This window comes from Amblyomma mixtum, chromosome 3 (assembly GCF_055824585.1).
Source record: "Amblyomma mixtum isolate Tamu chromosome 3, ASM5582458v1, whole genome shotgun sequence".
NCBI lineage: Eukaryota > Metazoa > Arthropoda > Arachnida > Ixodida > Ixodidae > Amblyomma > Amblyomma mixtum.
In genome coordinates this window covers 84,720,079-84,740,671 of record NC_143014.1, presented here as the reverse complement: position 1 = coordinate 84,740,671, position 20,593 = coordinate 84,720,079, and positions in this window count along the sequence as shown.

Here is a 20,593-nt window from a genome sequence, read left to right as displayed (position 1 = left end):
CAGCTCCAGAATGGTGATGTTCTTTAGTGTTTCTTGAATTGCGTCTACGAAGCCTCCGGCTCTGTGTATGGCCTCACTTACAGGCTTCCGCAAGTTGTGTTGTGATGCTTGATGGTGTGATGCTGTGTCATGTTTCCTCAGGAATTGTGCCACTATCCACATGATGGCATCTTCACTTTAGAAAATTTTGAAATGAGCAGCGAGGATGAGGTGTTGATTGCTACATGGGAAGACGGTGAGCTAGTTAAAAAAACTCTGACCGCTTCATCGTTTATTAGAGAATTTCTAAGAGTGGCCATGAAATGCATTCCCTACAACTTTATTATATCTGTGCAAGCAAGAGCAATACACGAAAAAACACACAGCTGCAAGAGAGGTGCAATTGTTTTACATTTTGATTTTGCCAAAAAATGAACAGTTGTGCTTCCAGACTGAGTACAAGCGTACTATTGGCAGAAAAAACAGGTAACCGTGTTTACCTGCGTTGTCATGTCAAGAAAATCGACTGGTAACTACGCTGTTAATTTCGACGATATGTCTCATGATTCCGCTCATGCATGCTTGGCTCTGTCGAAAATCAAAGCACATCTCGAAGAAAACGCGCCAATCTACACCAAGATAATATATTTGAGCGACGGGGCTCCCGCTCACTTCAGGAATAAATACTAGTTTCATGAGCAGCAGCGCAGTGAATGTCAACGGACAATATTGATGTTTTCGGCCTCTGGAGACTGCAAAAATGCTTGCGACGGCGTTGGTGGGCTAGTGAAACATTGAGCATCAAACCACAACTTGCAGAAGCCTGCCAATGAGGCCATACACAGAGCCGGAGGCTTCGTAGACGCAATTCAAGAAACACTAAAGAACATCACCATTCTGGAGCTGCCACAGAGGGAGCTTGCAGACTTTCGCGAAGTGAAGAAGGAACAATGGAAACTGGCAAAGAAAGTGCCTGGAGTTCAGACGCTCCACATCTGGAAGTACGCTCAGTCAACTTAAGGCAGTGCATCCTAAGTGGCCTCCACCGCTGCTTCTGAATGGAAGGGACTGTGATCTGGCTAGTGCTTCGTGCTGGACAATATACTGTGCGCAAAACCGAAATCAACTGCCGGCGTTCATTTCTTGTTACGATTTTTTGAATTGCAATGTGCACATGAAGCGGCATCAAATTTTTAAATTGCCTCCCGATTAAAACTCCCCATGATTAAAAACCTTGCAGATAAATCGTTCCCCTCAAGAGACGACGTTTTGTCTCCTGACAGTGCCTTGTAGAACCATTGAACACAGAGGTAAATAGACGCAGGTTCGAAAACACCGAATTGAGAAACGCATTAATATTAACTTTTATATATAAAAATTTTTATAAGAACCGAAATGATCTAATATCTTTAAAGAATCGATTATATATACCAATAGACCGTACGACGAATAAATTAGAGAATACAAACAACGTTTGACCGCCACCAGCCAATTCTTATGACATCAGGCAAAATAGCGAATTTATTCCTATTTTCGCGCATTAAGAGCGCCGCTAACAAGCGAATAGAAGCTCTCTAAGCATTGAGAATGGTTCGGATATTGGGGTAAATAAAATGTAACCCCGTTCAATGAGTGCTAAATCAAATTTCTGACAGCTACTATTTCTAAGAGGCAGTAATAAGCAATTCTATATAACAAAAACATGAACTCAGTTTTGTGTTTATTTTTGTATTTTAAAACAATATAATGCAACACTTTTCTAGTGCGTTAAAGTTATCAAGTATTGAGGATTATTCAGGCAAACGTTAACAAAATTCGATGATGATGTTTTTTTTTAAACCCAAGTCAAAGTTGTCACTTTTTTGGCGTTTTTGAACTTCGGCCAATTTTGAGACTGTACTGAAAACTATCTGTCAAGTCTAGAGCAACAGAACTTGCCTGAGGTGAGTAAAAACAGCTGAAAATTGCCGAGAAAAATATTCAGTGGGAAGATCTTGAGGCATCTTGCCCTAAGGCTGCCCTGAAAAGTGCCTTTTTTGCACCGCATAGCTCCAGAAGCGAAGTTTGCAACTTTTTTACTCGGAAGGTTGAAAAAGCAAGAAAACATTTTTTATTTTCTCTAATAGTACAAGTTGTGAAGAAGTTCTGAAAAAATGCTGATGCGCGGAAAAAATTTGTTGTGCATGGAATGAGGCTTCAAACTTGCAACATTGCGAAGTGCCAAAAACGACATTCTCCACCTCTTGTGACATGCGATTTTTTTTCGAGAAAACTACGAAGCTTCTTGCAAAACTAAGGTTCATTCCTTTGTGTGGACACATTTGCCCATCATATATAAAAATTTCATTGAAAACAAAAAATGGTCATGGGACCTCGATTACCGTTCTTATCATGTTTAAACAACGATATGTTTAAACCAAAAAGAAAATGCAAAGGAAGGATGAAATCATGTATGCGGCGTCGGTTTGTCACCGAGGCAGGTAAAGATGTGCCCGAGATGTGCCCTCAACAAGCCAAATGCTTTCCTATCGCCTGCAGTGGAAGACATCCTCCACGACAGGAGAACTTCACTCTGACGGTGAGCGGGAACCATTTTTGGTGATATTTGTACGTCGACTGTACCTCGCTCGTTCGCTTCATAAATATGGTTCAGATATCTCCGAAAAGCTAGTTTTCTCTGCTTTCAAAAGATGCATTTGGTTTAACGGTAGCTGCAAATTTCTTTCAGCTGTAAAAGAAAACGCAAAGATGAAAACTGGCAGTTGAGCTCAACTTGTCTCAGGAAATGCAAAATTGTGAAAAACCTCTTGCACCTAGAGAAATATCTTTCGAGATACTGTGAGATCTGATGCTAGAGAACATATTTAAGCATTTAGAAGTACGTGTATAGATTAGTTTATTAGCCACGCATGTTTGAAAAGCATAGAAAACAGAACAATGTAATCTGCAATAACTTTTGGGATATGCATTGCACTGCGGCGACTTTTTGTACAGTTTGAGATCGTCTAATCGCTCTTCCATTTTCAAAATTTCATCCATCTGCCTTGTTTAGTTTAAAAGTTATTCCAGATCAAAGTTAGCGTTTTTTCGAAATAATAAAAAACGGAATGCAATACTGTTCAGGTAACCAGCACGTGGCAGTTCTGAGATTTTGCGTGAAGAAACTTAATACTTCGCTCTACGCGGCTAAGCATCGCCTTTACTCTACGGCTTTTGGGTAATGCGCAATGTCTAGTTGATTTTAGCTACCTTTCTTGTTCTCCTTATGAAGGGCACAAGCTCTTGAAACGTTCCGCGGCTTCTTTTTTTCTGGCAAATATACTCTTAAAATGTCGGTCTCTCATTCTTTTAATCAACTTGTAACAATTGCCAACAACAAAGTCCACAGAATACAAACAATAATAGCAATAACGCAGCGACATGCGATAAATGTAGATGGATGGATGGATGGATGGATAGGAGCGCCCCCTTTGAAACGGGGTGGTGGCAATTGCCACCATGCTCAGCTTTTCTTTATTTATTATTTTTTTTGTTACTGTGTTGGCAATTCTCATTAAGATTCTCCATCAACTTTGCCTACGGTTTCCTACTATTCTAACCTTATGCCACATCTCTGCTTTTCAGCCACCAATCCTCCAATCGCTTTTTGCTGACTTCCACTGCAGATTTATTTACATGACCATTGTTATCTTTAAACCCTAGGGCCTCAGAAAGAGTGACTGTGCCTGCATCGACATCCGGATGGATACCATCACATTTGATTATGAGGTGTTCAATTGTTTCCACAGATCTACCACACACTGCACATGTGTCATCTTCTTCGTTAAATTTCTTTTTGTAGCTGCGCGTTCTAAGACACCCTGATCTAGCTTCAAAAAGTAGGGCACTGCCTCTTGAGTTATCATAGAAAAATTCTTTCCTGATCTGCCTTTTCCAGAATCGATATAGTTCTACACTATGTTTCTTTTCCATTGAATTCATCCAATTTTTAACTTCCGCGTTTTTAACCTGTCGTTTAATGCTCTTTCTTTGATAAATGTAGTAAGTAGCGCCTCTACACACATGCACGTATACTAAATAATCACAGTTAAAAAAAATAACGAGTGTGGCGCTGCTAAACATTTACAATCAGGAGGTGTTCACGAGAGGGAACGATATCTCTACGATGTTTGCGTCGAACTTCCAAGCAGATTTCCGCCATATTGCTTTGCTGGATTGTTTTGTAGCGTAAAGCTAGCAAAGCCACACTACGCGGGTCAGAGGCGAGTTTTGCGCGAGTGTGCGCCGCCTGTTATGCGCATGCGCGAGAACCGCGTGACGTCACGAGAGGCGCAGGTCCGCAGGTGCGTCGCCTCCTCGCCACAGCCGGTGCGAGCTCCTCGCTGCCGGCGCCGCCGGCGTGCGCTCCTCTCCGACGCGTGACCTCGTGTTTACGACTGTTGCGCCGCGCGCTACTGCGCATGCGCGAGGAGGGTGCGCGGAGAAATGACGGTCGCGCTCAACATGTAAGCCCTGGTAAGCTAAGGAGAGTCGAGCCGCTGCCAAACGGCGCAGAAGACTGGAAAATGTAGATTCTTCCGATCACGAGGTTGTCGCCTGGCAGTTCGCCGTCGAGCAGCCAAGGCGAAACGTGCGGCCGGAACACCGGAGCGCTTTACGCTACGTATATCCAGGCATAGCAGAGCTAAGCCACTGCCAATTTTTTTTCACCTGACGCTACGAAATGCATTCTGGGCGTCGTATTATTTTTCGAGGACAGCTTTGGCATTGCTAAAGCGACAGGAAAGGGAAGAGACAGGCTTTCGCTTCATGCTGCCGGTTGTTCGTTGTTCCGGCTAGCGCTGTGGAGGGGAAGTTGGAGAGCGCTCGATTCGCCTGCACTCAGTGCACCAGTTAGGCAAAGTTCTGCGGCAGCGGCGGTGCCGCGGGTGTGTACAGCTAGTTCCGGCACTTTGAGCGCAGTTTGGCACTGTCTGCTACCAAAACGGGTGGTCGAGTGCAGGCCTGGTCGTCGCTAGCCTTTGCGATGCCAATGAATTGCAGCCAGCTGTTTACAGCCTACATCAGCGGCAGCCAACATCTCGTATCTAATAAAGAAATGTGCAAACAGCACATCACAATAACATGTTGCCATGAACCAGCCTCGATCCGTTTCTTTGGAGAACTCGAGCAGCGTTCTAGCTTGTCGACGAGTGAAAGTTACTTGAGTCTCCGCCGTTTATCACAACCCGCAATCCATCATCTGTTTCCATGGCGGCTGCAGCTGCACTATTTCAGCACTACCATGGAGCAGGTGCAGTTTTCCTGAACTAGACTCGCACTTCTTTCAAACGAATGCCGTGGTTCAGAGGGCGCCATGTTCCACCGCTGAAATGAATCCATGTGGTATATAAGTCGGGTACAACTCAAGAACGAAGCAGCACATGCCCATCAAAGGAGACCGCCCAGCCAAGCGCGTCGACCGAACAGTTTTCTGTTCGGTCTCCACAGGTGCGCCGCGACAGCACCGGTGGAGGCTGAAGCCGCCACGACCGTCTGTTGCCGAATATGACCCCACCTGTAACATTCAGCGCTTTTGCGCAAAAGACGCTCTCGCGCGGACATATGCGAAAGGTGAGCACCCCAGTCCTCTCCCCCCCCCCTCCCCCTTTAGTGGCCAGTGCAGCTGAGACAATAAACGGGGGCACCACACCTACTAGTACCTTCGCCTTTCTCCCTGTCTTTTCCCCTGCTCCAGCTCAGGTGCTCCTAGAGACGACGGCGGATGCCGGGGCAGCAAAATCTTTTCCTTTCTTTTTGCGTTATTCTTTCAGCCTTATCCCGAACAAAGGACATCCACCCTCGGCGACACGGGGACAAAGCGCCGACTCCTTCGCTCTCTTTCGCAGGCTTGGCTGCATGCACAGCCACACAAATCGACATGATTGGCTGGAGAGCTCCCTCTGAGTTGCGTGTGCCGCTTCGTTCTTTAGTTGTAACCGACTATAGTGCTGAGAAGTCCCCTTTTCGTGAACTGGCACAAAGGACCGCCCCCTCCCCTTGCTGCGCGCCCCTCCCGCAGGCGGGGTAGACTAGCGCCACAGGAAAAGAAATTCTCGGAAAATGATTACAAGCACGTTATAAGCGGTGTTTACATGACGGGTTCAGTTGAGGATTTGAGCTGCAAACCGGTTACTGGGTTCATGTAAACACCTAAGAGTCGGGTCCGGGAGTCGAGGGAGCGAGTCCAGTCAACTCCGCTGCAGGGGGTGGGTTGACTCACTCGACCCCAACAGCAGATAGCACGTAAACCGATCGGAGTCGGGTTAGTGGAAGGGGAGGTGATAAATGCGAACCTGTTATTCGCTTGCGCCGTAGCGCCTCCGCGGCAGCCGTGCATGCCGCAATCTTCCAGGCTGCCACTGCCCTTTCCCGCTGCGCCGCTCGACGCTTGGTGCCGCTGCTGTTGAACCGGTCGCGACTCGCTAAAATCGAGTTCATGTAAACATGCAGTCAAGTTGGGCTGACCTTGCTCAACTCGATCTCCTGGCTCGCCCGCCGAAGTCTGGTTTATGTAAACGAGGCTATAGTTGCCTGACAATAGACGGTGTGAAAATAGCAGCTGTTCCTTCAGTTCCAGGTACGCGCGCGTGGACACGCACGCATACATACACACACATACGCGGGCGCACTTTCTCAATCTTTGATCCAACCAAATCGAGGCAAATCGACGCAAGGCAAGAAAGATATACATTTCAGCACGCGATGGAAAATACTGGAGGGAATAAGCAACCTAATGATGCAAACTGGATGCAAGAAAGACGTATAGGTCTAAAATGAATAAGAGCACGCAGTTGAGGGTCCAAACGAGAGAGGGGAGGGGGTCGCCCTAAGTGCCTACAGAACTATCGCTTTTGTGATGGACCGGTTTCTTAAATTGGCCCTGGGTCCACACTGGGCACGAGGAGATTGATACACAGACTCCAAGAATGATTTTAGAATATGATTTAATTAATGGGTCTGGCTTGATGCCGCTTACGGGAAATGCAGTAGGGCTCGTCCACGTCGGGGCTCAGTCAGCTTGTTGTGGCACGGGCTCGACGAATGGCTGGATGTCTGCTGCGGCCGGGCTGGGGATTCTTCACGGCGGTGCGGCTCTCGTTCTCGGCCAGGCGTTGGAGGGCTGTGGAGGTCCGAACGCGAGCGAAGGCTAGACCCCGGGCTCCCTGGTCCATGCGCGGCCCCGGTCTTCTGCCTTCCTCCGTCTCGTCCGCTCGCTCGAATCGTCCCTGTATGCCCTTTCCTCCCATCGGCTCCCCCTTTTTAAGCCTTTTGCTTCTTTCTTTCTGCCGCCTCCACCTTCGCCGTAGCCGCCGGCTGCCCCACGCCGCCCCCGCGGCGCCGCCCGCTCGCCGCTTCCTTTTGTTCCCTCCGCGCAGATCTCCCCTGGAATCTTCGTGACAGGCTTAATCACCACCGTAGGAGTCGTCGACGGCCATCCTATGCGCTATGTGGACTTGTCCGTGGCGACACGCCGCCAGGATGGCGCGGTCTGCCGCTTCCCGGGATCACTGACCGGGTCTGTGCGGCCACTGGTGCCCCCGCGGCGCCGCCCGCTCGCCGCTTCCTTTTGTTCCCTCCACGCAGATCTCCCCTGGAATCCTCGTGACAGGCCATCCTATGCGCTATGTGGCCTTGTCCCTCCGTGGCGACACGCCGCCAGGATGGCGCGGTCTGCCGCCCCCCGGGAGTCACTGACCGGGTTTGTGCGGCCACTGGCGTACGCGCACGAATCGTCACACTTTGTAGCCGACCTCCTGTTTTTTTTTTTGGCAGCGTTCCTGCACCCCCCCCCCCCCCCCCCTTCTTCGTACAATGTACAATGTACGACGAATATTTGCTTCCGAGGTAAACACATTCCGACACCCTGCGGTGCTAACCCTCTCAATAGCAATTTCACGTCTCTTGCGCAATGTCGATTCATCTCAAGGGTAAACAGAAATTGACAATTTCCCACTTCTCTCTGCCTTTTTCTTTACCAACCATAGTTTGTAAGGTTGGACAGGCCTGAGCGTTGACTAAATTGTATAGCTGTCTTTGTTATAGTTTTCTTATCATAAATGCAATACCATTTGATAAAAAAAATATTTTTTTTCAGCGCTAGAGTTTGCAGGTTACACTCTAGACCAGGAGTGTTCCGACTACTACTAATATTACTATGCATCAACAGTGACGAAGTGATTGCACGCGCAAAAGACGAGGGCAGAAAGAAGGACACAAGAAAGGCACCGATTTCAACTATAAGGCTCATTGAAAAAAAAAAAAACGCTAGAAATATATACATGAGACATAAACGTAAATAATTTGCTTTATATCACACCTTCCTTATTTTTGGCGTCCGCTTTCTCTTTTCGCTTACTTAGTAATTTGCGCTGTGCAATTATGTCGACAATTATCACTAACTCTCCCAAGTTTCCACTGTATCGACGTTGTGCCTTTTGCGATGCGGGCGGGGCAGCATTATTTTTTTCCTTTTTCTTTGCTCCCACTAATATATGTCACGACATTGAAAACAGTAAAGTCTGTAGTCGGGTAAAACTCAAGAACGAAACGGCACATTCCCTCAAAGGAGGCCCTCCAGATAGTAACATCGACGGTACAGCTTTCTGTGGCTACTCAGCCAAGGCTAAACAAGAGAGGGAAGGAAACGGTCCTCTGTTCCCGTGCTGGGCATCCTTATCCGGAACAAGGATCACTCCACCTCTGACGCCGTTTGGACAAAGACGGTACCCTCTTTGCCCCGGCTCTCCAACTTTTTCCCTTCACCCTTCTGGAACCATAGACCGAATAAAGGAAGCCCCACTCTCTTTGGCTTTGGCAAGGGACAGGCAGAGAAAGCAGCATGCGGAACCACCCCAGCCAACACCTCCCCCCACGCACGACGGGGACTAGCAGTCGGGTTTGCCACGGTTCGTTTGTAATCCTCTGAAGGCAGGCGCAGCAGCAAAAGAAAAGCCTTCACGCAGCACGGGTCAAGAAAGGACCGGACACGTATCTCAACATCTCAACCAAAACCAGTCTCGGGTCGCTGGGGGCAAGACGGGTAGACACTTTCTCAGTGATGGATCAGTGTCGTAGCCTGGTGGCAGAATATGAACTACTTGCAAGATGGCGGCAGTGGAACCGCCACCTTAAAGAAGAAGCTGTTTTCTATATCAAGCGCCAAGGGATATGCCCTGAAACCAGTGTGCGATCATATTCACGATTATATAATTTCATCTGGTAGATTCCTCTGCTAGAATGTGAATTCACTACTTTTCCTTCTCCGTATTTTTTGTTTTGTACAAATTCTAACTTTGTGTCCCAAAATTATCCAAATACTCCATTCCCTGTACATGAGTGCGTTTGTATCCGCTATGCACCCTGGCCAATCCCCCGCCGTGGGTATGTGCCATTAAGCCTGAGGACATCATCATCATCATCATCATCCTGCGTCGAACACCTGTCAGATGGGTGATTTTCACAACATGGTAATCATGCGGCCTTGTTGGTGTGGATCAAACATAATATAACTGGCAACGAAAACGGGAACACAGGAAGAAGATGTACACAGGGTAGCGCTGGACTAACAACTGATGTTTTTTTTTTTTTTTAAAAGATACTTAGGTAACCAAACAACGCATGCGCATCAGGCGCAGAAAACACCAACGTGAAACGTAACCGAATACGCGGTCAACCTTCAGCCAATGCGTAGAAGAAAAATTCTCTTGCTTTCGTTCCTACATGCACACACTCTTTTCCAGTAACTTGAATTCGTCATTGGTAAGCGACAGTGACGGTGCCCTTACGCACGTGTCACTTCCTTGCAGCCTAATGTGAAAGGTTCCAGTATCTCTCTTTCACGTCGACTTTTACAGCCGCCGCGGTGGCTGAGTGGTTATGGTGCTCGGCTGCTGACCCGAAAGACGCGGGTTCGATCCCGGCCGCGGCGTTCGGATTTCGATGGAGGCGAAATTCTAGAGGCCCGTGTACTGTGCGATGTCAGTGCACGTTAAAGAGCCCCAGGTGGTCGAAATCTCTGCAGCCCTTCACTAACGGCGTCACTCATTGCCCGAGTCTCTTTGGGATGTTAAACCCCCATAAACGAAACTAAACCATATCTGCTTTTCCCTTTTCCTAGTATGGAAATATTGTCCAAGGCAAGGACGCAGTTCGTACATTGTATATAGTGACTTAGAAGGTTATTCGGATCGGACAAATTTTTAAGAGAAATATTATGTTCACGATCCCGGTCATTCACGCATCAGCCTGCCACAGGGGATGGGTATGTTGTGCACGACACGTGTGGCACATCCCACAAACTTGTTAGCATGCTTGGCAGTGCGGCGGTTAGACACTTCTTGCCTTCCTTCTCTGCCTTGCGCAATTCTAGAGTACACACCAGACAACTTACTGCGTGCAGAGACTCACCTGATACGCATGCGTTGTTTGGTTACTTGGGTAGGCTATCTTTCAATAAAACATCAGCTATTAGTACAGCGCTGTCCTGTGTACTTCTCGTGTTCCCGCTTTCGTTGCTATTTACATTATGTGTGATTCTCAGACTCCAAAGCAGCTCTCCAATTCTGTGCAACCTGCTGAAGCAAAGCATACACCAGCCAGTTTCTCTCGACATTGGATACCTACCTTAATTGCCTATATAGTGCCGCAGGCCACTGTATAACATTTCAGTGGATGCTAGCTCGCTGTGGTATTCTGGCCAACGTGAAAGCAGATAAAGCGGCCCGCAAATCTTCAGCATCAGAACCACAGGAGGATTTGTTTCACTAAATCAGACGCGATTCAATTGGCTGAAAAATATGTTTATGAAGGAAAGATTCGGCTTTGGAGCTTGCCGACACTTCATTACCCATTTCTTCATTCAGTCGAGCCACATCTCAGATCTAGACCACCACCCGGACTTTCTTGCCATGTGGAAACCGTTTATCGTCGACTTCGTCTAAACGCTGCGTTTACAAAAGGCGTATGGTGTCGCTTAGGACAAGGGAACATTCCGCACTGCAACAACTGCGGCTCAGTCGAAGCAGTGCAGCATACTCTGTTTGAATGCCCAGCGTATGCCAACGAGCGTGCGTACCATGAACATCGTATGGAGCTGCTCACGCAAGTTCCATTAGGGTGGACTATGTATTAGGTCTAGCCTGCCTTACACAGCAGATGCGTACAATGAACTTTTTATTTACATATTGAGACGACGTTGTTGTACTCTCACCATTATGCACTCTTCATACAGTGAACTTCCTTATCCAATTTGTGGGACACTATATTACACCATTAATTATCTTCTATAGCGTTACTCGTTGATGCGCCTCAGGCCAAATTAAGTGGCCGCATTTTTTTTACTTTACATTTTTCTGCACCTCTCTCCTTCTGTTTATCTCTCCTTAATGCCCTTTCGCACGCATGTCAGCGATTTTTAAACGCCGGCTAAATTCTCTGCTTTTCATTAAACGGCTTGTCAGTTTTGACTGCGTATGTGATGAACGGTCGAACACAGTGCCAGTTGTTGTGATTCGAGGCGACGAACATAAGGGTACGTTCCAGTCTCTGGGCCCTGCCGCGTCGTCCAATCGCTGGGGGCAAGTGTGAGCATTATTAACGCCGCCACGCCAATGGACCGAACTGTGGCGCTGAACTTTAACCCCTTGCATACCGACCGCGGCATTATGGTGCGCGGCGTGTGTGGTCCTTGTTTTTGGAGTAGCTGTAGAAGAAAAATACGGCAGGCCTTATTCGAACTTCGTGCGGATTATTCGAAAAGTATTCGAAACCTTGAAAACTTATTCGATTTGTTTCGAATGACTTTGAGCATGCACTATATGATTCGTTCAACGAACCGAATGGAACGATATAAGATTTTCGTATTGCATTTAGCTGGGCGAGTGGATAACTGCTTCCTGCGGAAACTGTGTATCGCTGCGGAAACGGTTGCCACCGCGCTCATTTTCACGTGGATCGCCCGTTTCGGCATGCCAGCTGGCATCATCACCAACAAGACGACTCCCTGGCCTCTTACACCTCGCCGGAAGGCTCTTCGCTGGGACGACTCCGTCTCCTGAGGGGGAGGCCCGGTGAAGTGAAGGAAGAGACGCGCAACGGCTGGAATAATCCAGTTTGCCTGCGGCTGTTGTGGAAGCAACACCTTCTTCTGCACACTCATATGACATACGTATGTACATTTCATTGTGCACTCGCAGGTGCCTCGTCATTGACCACAGGTCTCACATTTGCTGCCCCCCTCTTGCATGGCATGCGCTTGCGAAGATAATCTATATCTTCCTTTGCCAACATTATGGACGGGTTGCTGACACACATGTCGCCTGCCCTGTGAATTTCAGGTTCGTAGTGTACAGAACGGAAGTCGTGGACACAATTCCTCTTGCCCATGGAAAGATATACATAGGCCAAGCCGGAATATGCATGGCTGACGGGCTAAGAGAGCATCGAACGGTTCTTACATCACTGGCCGCCGGTAGCTTATTGGCGAAGCGTTGCAAGCATTGAAGAGGTTGTTCCCAGTATATGACGCCACGTTTGTGATGCACGTGGCACGGCAACTAAAAGAACGAGAGGTAATCGAAGTGTTTGAAATTCACCGGGTGGGCGACACGTGCGTCAGCACCCCGTTCATAAGGTTGGCAAATAAAGAGATGCGCAAGCGCATGCCATGCACGAGGGGATCAGCAAATGTGGTTAGTGACTAGGCATCCTGCGAGTGCACAATGAAATTGCGAGTGCATATTTGATAAACACATTTCCCACTTCGAGTTATTGATCAATTCGCTCTCGCCCTGCCATAAGCTAGCCGTCCCGGTTAGCTCAATCAGCCTGAGTGGCTGCCTGTCCTCGACCAACTAAAATCATTTAACCCATTTTATCATCGTGCACTAGCTAGAAACTGACCTGTGCTTTTATTGTCATGTCATTGTATTTTTGTTTTGTTTGCCCGGCCAAGTCGGTAATAAAGAAAAAAAAATCCCGGTTAGCTCAATTGGTAGAACGACTGCTCCGGTGAAGCGGTGGCCCCGGGTTCGAACCCCGGACCAAGAGGAATTTTTCTTTAACTACGAAGTTTCTGAGAAAGTTTTGTGACTTTCCTTTGTAGCCGTATGGCTGCGCTTGGGTGGATGTCAATGTGTAATTGCTTCCTTATTAGAAATGTATACATCTGTCGTGTGAGTGCAAATAAAACTTTTAAAGTCTAATGAGTATCCTGTCCTGTGTGCTTGCGTGCGCGTGTGTGCGCGTGTATGCGCGTATGCGTGTGCATAGTGTCTGCGAATTCTCTAGAAACGATCAGTTTAGGAAATTCGGTTCACTATTAGAAATTTTCGAATGTTAGCACGCCCCTAATTCTATGGTCCAATACAGGCTGATTTAGGAGGTCAAAGACGAAGACATGAAAGCTAGGTCCAACACCGAACATGTCTGGCCCTGGGCGCTTGTTGGTTGCTTCACAAGCTGCACTAACGAAAAGTTGAACATCATGTTAAAAATGAGGTTACAACTTTTCACATCTTGTAAATAAGCCACCGCCGTAGGTCAGTGGTTGTATATGGCTCGGCTGCTGAACCGAAAGACACGAGTTCGATCCCGGGCGCGGCGGTCGCAATTCGATGGAGGCGAAATGCTAGAGTCCTGTGTACTATGCGTTGTCAGAGCACATTAAAGAACCCCAGGTGGTCGAAATTATCCCGAGCCCTCCACTACGGCGTCCCTCGTAGCCTGAGTCGTTTTGGGACGGAAACCCCATAAAACCAAGCTAAAATCAAACGTCTTGTAAATGGGACTAGTGCACTAAAAAACACGGAACACAGCAGGAGAAGTGGACAGCACGCGCTCAGTTGTAGAAACTGCGCGCATTCTGTCCACTTCTTCCCCTGTTTGGTTTTAGCGCAGTCCCATTTACAAGATGAACGTTCACCAACTAGCCTAGCTTGTCGCTCTAATACAACTTTTCACATCTTTGTTGCCTATTGCCAAATAATTCCAGTCGACCGCTGGTAAATTAAGGTCACATATAAAGATTATTTTTTTTTAGTTAGTTTAAACAATTGTGGAAAAAGCCATGCAGCTGTGTAAGGTAACTGCCAGGGACAACTGAATATCGGCAAATGGCAACGATTAGTACGCGAATGTAATTGATTTTGGCTATACGCTAACAAGCCGAAGTTTTCTCGGGTCTGACAAGGATATTGCTTGTGGGAAACAGCAATAACATCAAAAGTATAAACTGCGAAAAAATGGCCACATTAGTAACTTCCCTGAATGCACAACATAGCCATTGTTCTTCGCGTAAACTTTGCAACAGAATAATCTGTGAGAGGTTTATGCTGGTTCTTCTGTAAGTAATTAAGCGTCAGTAGTCCCCAGTGATGCCTAGTCGAGACCTTATTCCCGCAGCTTTACTGTGCACCGATAGACCACGGAGTTACGGCTGAACGCGCTGGTGGCGATGTGGATGCTTCGGAAGCTCAAGGGCAAGCTTCTTAGTAGCCCTCGACACGTTCATCCCAGTGGTTGACTTCAAGGGCTTCTTTTCAGTGCAGTGACTTCATGTGACCATGTTGAAGCCTCGGAGTAACTCGGGTAAGCTCGTGTATGCTCGGAGGAGCGTCTAGCCAGCAGCAGCCGAGTGGAGAAAGGGTGTGAAGATGAAGAGCTAGAAACGCGGTTTCATGCGCATCAAGAAAGAAGAGGTGAATTATGAAGTCGGAGGAGGAACGTGCACTGCAGCAAACACTAAATCACAGATGAAGCCGGTCGTTCGACAGATTCCGAGGCCGAAACGATGTGCACGGCGAGCTGAGCAGCAACGCAAACGAAGAGAGCGCCAACGTGAGCCAACCAGTCCTGTGTACAGGAAGGCGGCAAGCCAAAGCAGAGTGGCGAAGACAGTATACAGTATACCCTTGCTAAACGGGATGCGTACACAGGTGAATGGCGACAAACGCGAAGAGCGCGAAAGAAGAGGCGAATCATGATGTCGGCGGAACGTGCGGTCGAGAGGCGACTTGCTCAGGCGGCTTATCGCAAAAGGAAAGCCGAGGAACTAGTGCAAGAAATTTTGGGTGCAAATGGCCAACTTTCAAGGTAATAAAAAGCTAAACAAAGATACACAAAGCTAAACAAGTTCAAACGTCCTAGCGCACCGAAGTCACATTTTGTGTAACCAGGTAAATCGGTGGCACTTTTTTTTTTTAAAGTTCTCCACTGTCACCGTTCCTTCATACAGGCTAACTAATCTTGCTTTCGGGGAAGTAAATCAAACTATGTCCCGACGAGGGGCGAGGGGAGCGCGCTGAAAGTACCGTATTTACCCAATGTAACGCGACTACGATTGTAACGCTAGGGTCGACTTTGCGGGCACGAAACAGGGAAAAAAAACACACACACACACACACGAATGTAACGCTAGGGTCGACATTGCTGTCTGGAAACTGGAGAGAAACGTTCGCGAATGTCGAGGACGCATATACAGAAAGTTGGATAGATGTCTGTTAACAACATTACCGCCGCCCCCCCCCCCTCCCCCCCCCCCAAAAAAAAAATAGCTTTCCTGCGCAGGAAGCTCGGTGCAAACGCAACATCCGCTGATGACGTTTACAATGACTGTGACTCCAAATTCGAACTGCCTGCTCTACTGTTCACTGTCAAGCACTTTCTTTTTGCTCTGTCGCTCTCAAAAGTAACGACCACGTATAGTTGGCGATGACTATCCCTTTCCTTGCACCAAGCGGCAAAGTAAAAGACCTGCTACAATAGCGCAGCCAGTTCGAATCGGAAAGCCGCGCAATTATAGACTGCAAGAACATTTGGGTGCAACTGGAACTTTAAAACTTGCTGAACAAAGGTAAACAAAGCTGAACAAAGGTAAACAGAGCTGAACAAGGGCAAACGAGCTAACGTACCTAAGCGCAACACGTAATTAGTGGATTTTGCGCTTACACTGACCTTCGTGCGAACTTTATGCGCTCAGTTTCCTTTCTGTGCAGAAAAAAAAAAAATCCCGGATTTCCTTGCGCTGCAGAGCCTTGCAGAGTGACCTTTTCTTCGTTTCAAAACTGAAATGGCATCTTGTCCATTGCTTCGAACTCTCCACTGACACTAATCACTCCACTGTATCAATATAACAGTTTACTAGCGAAATTTTGTTAATTGGCTAATTACCATTACTTCATAGTAAATTACGTCAATCGCGGCTGACAGTTTGATCCTGTTTTCGAACTTCCGATTTTTAGGAACTTTTTAAGCGAACGCTTTCAGGAGTTCTTTTTGGCGTTCTTTGTCGCTGCGTCTCATGCAGGATCTGTAAAAATCAGGGTTGCAATCCCAGTACTCTGAAGTAAACAGCTCGGTGCGGTGGCGCGAACTTGTTATGAACGTGTGGCAAGGCAGATTGGATCTCCTCCCACCTCCGACATTAACCTTTCCCGGTTCCCAGAGGCGCGATACACCTTGTGTCCGAGTATCGGGCTATGCACAGCGTCTGCCGTCTGGCAACCGCTACCGAGTGGACTTTCCATTCCCAACAAGCGGGGAAGTGTGAGGCCCCATCGAGCGCAACTCACTCGTAAAAGCATTCTTGACTTGGTCGGCGTCACCTGTCTCCTCCACTGAGGAAGGGGAAAGAGTGATAAAATAGCGATGCAGGCTCCACAACGGCGAGAGCGTGCTTATTCCCTGCAGACAGGCGGAACGCTCGACTGCGCAACGAAGCACTTAGTGCCGGCGGTCCTCACACCTGGAGGGCGAGGCCTGCTCTCAGGAGACCGAGATAAATGCGCCAACGGGAATGTCGCCAAATGGAACCGTTGAGATGAGGATCACGTCCTTCACGGCTTCTGAGGAGGATGACGCGGGAGCGGCTTGAAGGGCAGGAAGACACGACCTCGGTGGCCGCGCGCACTCCTTCAGTTGTTCGCACCGGGTTCGCTCCGCCTCGGCCGCCCAGAGCTAGCGCCAGAGGTGAGTCGAGTCCATCGCACTGGAAATGTTCGTCGGCGCGCGGTTCGTTGTGGATTCATGGTCCCTCTCAGAGATCCGGGCACCAAACTATCAGTGTGAATGTGAACTCACTACGCCTGGTATTTATTATAAAGCACTGACCACCCGGGCGCTGACTGCCTCAAATGCAGGGTACAGTGCGACCGCGCAGCCCCCCTTGGTCTCGCTGTTTTTGGTGCCCTAAGTACAAGAGTCGCTCCGAGAAACTTGGCTCCTACAGCGATGGTGATGGGACGCTACACGAGCAGTATATACGCTGGAAAAACGAGTTGATGCTCCGCGCACTTTCTACTCTCGAGTTAAATACCTTGCTATCGGGTCTCGAGACATTTTACACTGAACCAGTAAAAACCTGCATTTAATACTAGCAATGTGAAAGCATGGTTTACGAGCACTAGTGCGATTCGGTCGGTGTCCATCGGCGTTCGAACCCGACGCGCTCCCGCGTCGAAGCCTCGTGTATCAAGGTCATCATCATCGCCATCATCAACCTAACTACGTCCATTGCAGGACAAAGGTCTCTTCCATATCCCTCCAGTTAACCCTGTCTGTGCCAGCAGCGGCCACGTTATCCTCCGCAAACTTTCCAACCTCATTCACCAACCCTGCTGCCCCACTCTTGCCTTATAAATTGGTAAATTGGTTTTTGAGAAAAGGAAATGACGCAGTATCTGTCGCACATATCTCGGCGGACACCTGAACCGCGCCGTAAGGGAAGGGAGGAAGGTAGGAGTAAAAGAAGAAAGAGAAAAAGAGGTGCCGTAGTGGAGGTCTCCGGAATAATTTCGACCACCTGGGGATCTTTAACGTGCACTGATATCGCACAGCACACGGGCGCCTCTTGCGTTTCGCCTCTATCGAAGCGCGGCCGCCGCGGTCGGGTTCGCACCCGGGTACTCCGGCTCGGTAGACGAGCGCCTTACCACGGAGCCACCGCGGCGGGTCTCTTGCCTTATATTAAAATCCGTTCCGTTGCCCTAAGGGCCCATCGATTATCCTGTTTTCGCATTACATGCGTTACCAATGCTATTTCTATTTGATTTTAACAAGGATATTATTAACACGCGTTTGTTCCCTGGTACGTTCTGTTCTATTCTATTCCCGTCTCTTGACGTTAAACTTATCATTTTCCTTTACATAGCTCGCTTGAGCGGTCTTCAATTTAATTTCGAGCCTTTTCGCTAGCCTCAAAGTCCCCGTCCTGTAGATGAGTGCTGGCAAGATACAACTTCTGTATACTTTCTTCTTGATGAGTACTAGTTATTCTTGGCTTGAGAGTGCCTGTCAGTGCACTCCATTCTATTCTTATTCGCCTGATTACTTGACTCTCTTGGTACTGGTCAGCGGTTGCTTCCTGCCCGAAGTAACAGATGCATTCCCTGACAACTTCCAGTGCTTCGCTGCCTATCGTAGGCTGTTGCGCCATTCCGAAACTATACGACATGAATTTAGATTTCTTTATAGTAATTATTAGGCCCGCCGTTCTGCTTTGCCTTTCTAAGTCATCGATCATACTTTTCAATTCGTCCACTGAGTTACTTAGCACGGCAATGCCATCAGTGAAGCGGCCGGAGGTTTCGAAGGCATTCTCTATTAACTTTTATCCCCAGCTCATTGAAATCCAGTTCTCTGTATACTTCCTGTAAACACGCGTAGAAGAGTACTGAAGAGACCGCTATAGATATTTTCCAGTACCTTTGCATACGCCTCTTTTACACGCTGGTTACGCATGACTGCTGAGATTTCGACTGAGTCAAACGCTTTCTCGTAATCTATGAAGGCTAAATACACGACTGCTGGTTATATTAGGCGCATTTCTCTATCAAGTGATTCATGATGTGGATATGTTCTATTGTCGAGTAGCCTTTACGAAACCCAGCCTGGTCCTTTGGTTGACTGAAGCCTGTATATAGGTAGATCGAGCTATATCACTCCAGGCTTCAAGCGACATATTGATTGGCTATAGAAGGCACTGCTTTAGGCACGACTCAAGCATATTGGCGAGGGGCGCGTAAGACAATCCACGAACTTGCTGCTGCAGCTCTGATTTCATGAGGCGACGCTTCAAAATAGTCTTAATGCGATATTTTTCGTTGAAGTAATTTTTAAACTTTGTAAGAGTGGTTAAACATTTTTTCGCATGTTCTTTATTTTATTCATAGCTTGACAACTATTTCAAATTTTGTGGGCGTCGGTGTCATTTCTGAATATTTGTTTTGGTAACCACAGCATCGTATATCTTTTAACTTTTCACGATGCTGGGCGCCTAGTGGTGTTATTTACATAAGCTCATGGAACCAACAAAAATAATTTTGGTCATGCATCTTGCCCACAGGTACTCTGTGTGGCGATCAGGGACACATTGGGTAACGACTGTTCTCAAATTCGCTGTCGAGACTGTATAGATACAGAAAAAAAAGCTTGACCTTGCGATATTTGACCTTGACCTTGATGGACCTTGCGAAATTGCGATATTTTGCTCCTGTTTACATTAAACGCCTTATTTTCAGTGCCCTTTTTACTTCACATATTAACTACTGTCACCTAGTGTGGGGTACAACTACTTTGTCAAATATTACTACACTTCACCTCCTACAAAAAAAGGCAATTCGTATAGTTGCAAACGCTGCATACGATAGTCACACTGCACCTCTCTTCAGGGAACTAAACATTATCACACTACCTGACATTTATAAAACAATGCTCCTTAATTAAGCGTTATTCTAACGGAATTGAACAGAATAAAAACATTTTAGGCGGCATAGCAAACCTCACACATAAACAAAAAACACGGAATACCCGCAGTGCTGAACTGTGGGAAATACCTCGAGTACGCACTAACTATGGTTACCAGATGCTACGTAATATGCTCCCGTCGCTTCTAAACAAACGAGCTGTTTCATAGCCACAATACTGTTTTTTTTTTGTAAATATATCATAGCCACAATAATTGCACTCTCTACCTTTTTCTGCATTGCACCGTACATTGTATACTTCATTAAACACTCTCCTAATCTTGTAATTGTCTTTGCTTATGTCTTTATTTTGTACCACATCCTCCCATGTCTGATGCGTTGTGTTTGTATTCTGGTATTGTTGCCAATGCCATGTTTTTAGGGGCCGTGAACCCCGTCAAGCCCAGTTAGAGGCTTTTTGTTCACGGTCCTCAGCATCTGTAATGTTGATGTTAGAATAAAATGATGATGATAAAAAATGATGATGACCTGTGGGGGCTAACTGCGAAAAAGAGAACTGACACGTTTGCGAGCAAGTTGCAGCGAGCCCAGAATTAAAGCACTAGACCTACTTTTTCATGGAAGTTGTATTGAGAAAAGCATGATAAGTAGCAATGGTAACAAAAGGAACCGAACCACTGCCGCTGCTTCTTGTTTATCGTTCGTGCTACTTCGCTCCACATGCTCCCACAGCGGCAGGTGCTTGGCGACGTTTCCTTGTGAATCCTTTATGTCCTGCATAAATAAGAGCTTACACAAATGGGACGGACGATGAAATAAACGCCTTTGCTGCAATAACCGACGAATTAACGCTAGCAGAAAAAAAAGTTTTA